Source organism: Zophobas morio, unplaced genomic scaffold (assembly GCF_036711695.1).
Source record: "Zophobas morio isolate AGI-343-1 ecotype UQ-CSIRO unplaced genomic scaffold, CSIRO_AGI_Zmor_V1 ptg000870l, whole genome shotgun sequence".
Lineage (NCBI taxonomy): Eukaryota > Metazoa > Arthropoda > Insecta > Coleoptera > Tenebrionidae > Zophobas > Zophobas morio.
The window spans coordinates 57,562-63,760 of NW_026972972.1; the positions used below are offsets into that span (position 1 = coordinate 57,562).

General features: G+C 30.1%; 1 long non-coding RNA gene across 1 annotated transcript; it reads left to right on the plus strand.

Annotated features, from left to right (window-relative positions):
- Positions 1 to 4,520: 4,520 nt before the first annotated feature.
- Positions 4,521 to 5,154, plus strand: LOC135122088 (uncharacterized). Its single transcript, XR_010279235.1, has 4 exons — positions 4,521 to 4,576; positions 4,712 to 4,821; positions 4,873 to 4,932; positions 4,993 to 5,154. It is a non-coding gene; the product is annotated as an uncharacterized LOC135122088 (long non-coding RNA).
- The last annotated feature ends 1,045 nt before the right edge of the window (positions 5,155 to 6,199 follow it).

The window sequence follows — 6,199 nt, forward strand, 5'->3', positions numbered from 1 at the left end:
GGAAATAGTTAACTTTTTTTTTTTACTATAGAATTTTATGAAGAAATCTTTCTCTCATAGAATAATTTAAAGTAAAAAGGCTAAAACAGAAAATTAATGAGTAGAATAAAATTGCCATCATTATAGTCAGTCCATGTATAAATTATAATAAACTAAATATATATATAAGTTTCGGATACTCCGACTACGAGCGACTTCAGTACAGTTTTTCTTGGAAAAATCCAGGCTAAAGTCAACCTCTTCTTATTCAGATTTAAACCTTTAAAAAAAAACTTGCGAGTATTTATAATAAACATATTTTTTTTTAAAAAAAAATGTATTGTTTATAAAAGATAACTTATCTTTATTATTTTAGGTAATACAAGATAAAACCGAGAGTACATATAATATCTATTATCCTGTGTTACACTACTATTTACAAAGTGTAGCACGCTACAATATTTTAGCCGTAGGATATAGTTTCCCCACTATTCGAATTGTCAAGGTTAACGTAGTATTCACTTTAAAATAGTTAAAAACATAATGGAATGGCAAACACTATTTTTAAATTCTCTTTCTTTTACTTAATACAATATAAACAAAATATATTTTTTTTTCATAATTTTTGTACCTTTAAAAACTATTGTCCAACGAGGAAAATAAAGGGGTAGAATCCCTTAATTTAAAATTGAATCAAAATGTAAAAACATGTAAATATTTTGCCATAAATAATCTAAAATTGAACTTTTATTGTTAATTTTATGCCTTAAATGTTTCTTTTATTTTTACAAAAGATGGGAGTTCCTGGCCACCACAGAGCGCATTATCATCACTAGTCATGAATACATCTTTAAAAATAAAAATAAAAAGCATACTTTAGCCGTATTGACAAAGAGCAGAAGAATCTTTTCTTTTAATTAAAAATACAAGTATACTAAATCTTCTGTTAAATATTTTAAGGGAGAACGATTCTTTTAGCTTGCTAAAGTGTAACTTCCTCGTCCTTTTACATAGAATAGATGATGTTAAAATGGTAATAATAAATTTTTATACATTAACAAATGTATAGAAATCTTAACAAAAAACAAATGGTCATGCAGTAAGAAGTCACGTTTGCAGACAAGTGTAGCTTTTGCGACTTTTTTAATAAAACCAAAGTACTACTTTCAGTCCTACAAAACTTAATTCTTTAATTTTTCTTTTTAAATAAAATTTTAGCATAATTTTAGCATAATTTTAGCAAAACTCACTAACCCGAGTAAAACTAACCAACAAAGATTAAAATTTTAATTTAACCAATATTATAATTTGTATTTTTATTTGTGTAGATAAAACTAATAGAGATAAAACATTTTTTAGATTTTTTTTCATCTTTATGTTTAATATGAAGAGCTCTCTGGTAGAAACAACAAAGAAAGATGTTAATGGGGCAGTGTTGCACTAGAATCTAATGAAAAGAAGTCTTTTATCTTATAAATACTCTTCTGTATTACCCTGATTTATTTTTGAAAGCACGACTGCAAAAAGTTTGCATACTTGCTTAACTGCTTAATGGTATGTACGCAGGTACAGTTTTAAATATAAAACCGTTTATAGTTTAATCTTTATAGAATTCATAATTCGCTTTATTTGCTGTTGTTGATGAAAAGTAGAGGACAATCATAATGTTATTCATTTCCGAAGTGAATAACTTCATTAGTAACCGCGTATTAAGTTTCAAACTAGTAATAAATTTAATATGACCTATTTTTTTTAACGCTGTATAAAAGACTGTAGTGGTTATTTGTTTATTTTTAAACTAAGTATTCATATTCATTCAACTAAATGTTACCCTGTGGTGACTTTCAACTAAGTTAAATAGGAGATTTGTATATAAAACTAGGCGCTATACATAACGTCCATGTTTTACGGCTAAGTTTAACCTAATTCTCGTTCATTACAAAGATCATGAACGACGCATATAGTCGGTTCATCATTTCATTTTAGAGTATTTTTTTGTTCTTAAATGTTAATAAGAATCTAAGATTTTTAAGGTTATAAAGTTAAACAAGTATATTTCTTTGTGCGGGGCCAAAAAAAATTTGAACAATTACTTTACAAATATCTGTTTTTTTTGAATCTTAAATCTTGCTTTGTTTTAGTTTTTAAGGTATAAAAATTTTTTAAACAAATAAGTAGGATTAAAACATTATTTTATTTATTTAGTTAAATATGGTTATACATATATTGTTCTGTTTTATATCTACAATAAACTTCTTACTTAATAAAGAAATACATTTCTATAATTGTTTTATATAAATCACTTCTAATTATTTTTTTAATCAATAATAATTATCCTTCGGGGACAAATTTCTAGGCCTATAATATAATATATATATATTTGTCTTCTTCACACCCACAAGAATTCCGTTGCGCCCGTCGATTACTATAACTAATAGTCCAACGATCTTTTCTGTGGTAAAAAAGTTACTGCAGAATATTTAGTAATAAAGGTGACTTTACACTCCTTACTTTACCGCTCCAGCGAAATAGAAGTAGATATAGAGAGAGGGGCCTTGACTGAGTGGTAAAAGGGAAGGTGGAAAAAAAAAAGGAGGGAGGGCTGCCCAGCAGCACGCCGCCGCCCTCTTCGACTTCGCAGAAGCTGAGCTGAGGGAGATAAAGTAAGAGAGAGTTCGGCTTTGCTACGCCTGAGGGGCAGCAAGCGGACACCAGCTCGGCAGCCCCGTTGTCCTTGTGTTGAACTGAACTTATATACCTTACCTCGTCCCACTTTTTAAGTTACTTTAAAAAAATTAAAAATTTATAAGTTTTCTTATACAACTACCTTCTTTTCTGTTGATACATTTTAAAATTATCGTGGTTCGCTAATAATAAAAAATAGTTATAGTACTGAAAAGGGAGTATAAAAAGCAGAAGTAATCTTTGTATCTTATCTACTGATCTGAAAAAGACTACTTAATTTTGTTAATCTGTGGTAAGTCCACGAAAAAACCTCAAGTATTTTTATATTGGCTGCCGCTATTAACTTTAGATTTAAATATAAATTTTTTTAAGTGCAAATTTTTAAAAGTAATAAATTAACTATATAAGGGGGGTGTTCACAATTTTTTTAATTGTTTGACATTTCTGGTAATTTTTTTTCGTATAGTATGTTTTGATCTTTTTAAGTACTTTAGTCGGTAGTGTATAATATTAAAAAAGTGTACCCCTTTCTTTTTGAATCGAGCTATATATAATTAGCTCTTTTATTTATTAAATCTATTCTTATTTACTTAATGATTTCCATATCTGTACCTTTTGTTGATATTGTTGGTATATTTATAAACTATTACTTATATAATATAGTAGATTGTATATTATAGCCTATAAGATATAATATAGGGTTAAATATTCAACACGATTACAATTTATTTGACAAATTAAGGCTCCTGGGGGGCACCACGCAACCACCATAAATGAAAGAGAGAAAAAAAAGTAGTCGTGCTCGAACGATTTCATCTATATACCTGTAACAGTTAGTTCACAAGGGTTAAGTCCCCGTCTCTACACTTAAAATTTTGCTGACAGAGTTACTCCTTAGTCGAAGTTTAAAAAAAAAAAGTAGCAGGTTTTTCAGTTTCTTTAATTTGTTAGCTATGTGCATTTTTCAGCGTAATGCACACTAAACAAAAAGTTTGATTTATTGATTGCGCGTATTTAACGTTCGAGAACCAATATACTAGTTATAAACATGTAAGTAATGTGCGCGAATTTGAGCAGCATATAATTTTTTAAAACAGCAACTCCCCATCGCTCTAGAGATAACACCGCAGATTGTGGCGCGAAGTAATTCGAAAATGAGTTCTAGTTCTACCTTTTCCTTTATCAGTTATAATTTAGGTGCTATAGTTAAATCGTGAATACTTTCTCTAAGCGGAAGTTTAAAACGATCATCTACTTAAATAAAACTAGCACTTTGCCTCTTCCCATCACTCGTTAGCGAGCTCGCTCATCAGCCGAGTGAGTGTACCTGGCTAGCCGAATCTATAGGTCTATTATGACTTTCCGTTGGAAGACGACGTTCAAGAAGTCTATCCGAAGATCCCGGTGAGGAACTTCCATTTCGCACCTTGTTTTGTTGCACTTGGAGTGCGGAGGCTATGGCTGTGTAGTCACAGTTCCTAGCAGAAGACGCATATGTTACTATTGAATGAAAAACACATACAACCGTCCTTTGTCGCAGCAATAGCTTTCCCTTGCTGCATAGTAGGAGTAAAAGCTCCTTAACCACTACTTAGGCCTCCGTCAGTATGCCGACAAAAAATTGTGGTCGACGGAGACTCCCAGGTGTTTCGCTTGCGTCAAGGCTAAAACGCCAACCAGGGGGTAGGGGGGGGAGGAATTGTTATTAAGGATGATTATCTATAGTATTCACTAACAATTTTTTTGGAGGCTGCGCCAACAGTGTACAGTTAATGATAAAAGCTTAAGTAGTCTGTTTCCATATTTAGTTAAAAAGCGATAAAGCGTTTGTTACAAGTGAAGGTGGAAATTAGCATAGGTGGAATGATTTCTTTTCAATTGGTCTCTCTTTTATACTTAGTGGCCTCACTGCGTAATACCTTTTTTCACTTTGTTAACTTTACTGCCTTTGGTTTTTTACTTCTTAAGTTTAGTTTTATGCTGAGTAGGTTTTAATAATTACCTCTTACCCTATTATGAACTTACTAGATATTATACTTAATACTAGTGTGTAATTACTGGTATTGGTATGTTGACCTAGTCTGTTTGCAAAAAGAAGTCGTGGAAGATCTTATAGCCGATTATGAACTGTTTGAGGACAATTTGGGTGGAGATCACGTAACAATCCATTTCTACTATACTTTATTATAATAAGATCTTTTTTATAAGATTAAGCGTCATTCTCACTTTACAATTAAGTCGCTTTTCCCCTTGGGCAGAGACAACAGTGTTTTATTATTTATAAACAGTTTTTCATGTAGCGTTTTTTACACTTAGCTTCTTTTATAGTTTTTACACTGGAAAAAAAAAACTCTACACTTTTAATCGATGTGAAAAATGTCGCCAAAAAAACTATTTTTACCGTTGAAGCAATCCAAGCTTCCCTTAGGCATCCTTTATACTGGTCTTTTGAGATCGCACAACGTACAATTACCACAGGAGGCTTCCTGAGCCGCTTTTTAAAAATTACAATTGTACAAAAAGAAAAATATCAATTTTTTTATAAATTATATTTGGTTAACAGTTTTCAAAAGAAATTCGTTATCAGCAAGTTCTAAGCCGTCAGGAGTTGTCGCTAGAGTACTCCATTAAACCCAGTAGAGTTATCATTCCCCAAAATATGGGATGACATATTAATTCGTTACCGTGATCAAGAAGGTTACAAGATGGTTTTAAAGTAAAACTTTAAATTTTATTTTAAAAATTACAAAGCATTTATAAATTTATGATTGTTTACAATTTGCTTAAAAGGTGTGAGATTTACTGATACCATTTTTAAGAGACTGTCAATTTTTTAGAGGATTCTGGTTTAGACATCCAAACTACTTTTATGCTGTCTTTGCTCTGTGGTTTAAAATGTTTTTAAATAATTGTTTTAGTAAAAAATTTTAAATTAAAATTTATTGGGCTAACTACCATGCTAAGTTGATTTAAATCCTTTTTAGGTTTTTTTTTTGCTTTCATTTATCTTTTTATAATTCCCATAACTACTGCTGGTAGGTTCAGATTAATATTTTTATAATAATTTTTTAAATAAACTTGGATGCCGCAGTTTTTAAAAAACCGAAATTCAGTCGAATGAAACGGATAATAAAAAATTAGCTGTCCGAGACGACTGGCTCCCACCAGGACTAACTAAAAAGGAAAGTTTAAAAACCAAAAAAAATTTAAAAAAAAATTAATTCATTAATTCAACTAGAACGCTTGCTTATTTTATCCTACAACAGTTTACCTTTTCATAAAATTTAAATAAAAATTTTTTTTAAAAAATTTATTAATTATAATTCGGTTAGTAAAGTTTTGAAGTTCATCAACTTTCAAAATTTTTAAAAATTAATATGAAAACTCTAAAATATAAGCCTTTTATAAAATTCTATTATTTTTAATACGTTCTCATAAACACGTCATTTTTCTTCAGCGAAGGCTAGCGTCGTTCTATAAACTTCCTGACCAATCAAGCTTTTTGCCTATAAAATAATTTAAAAAGTTTGTTGAC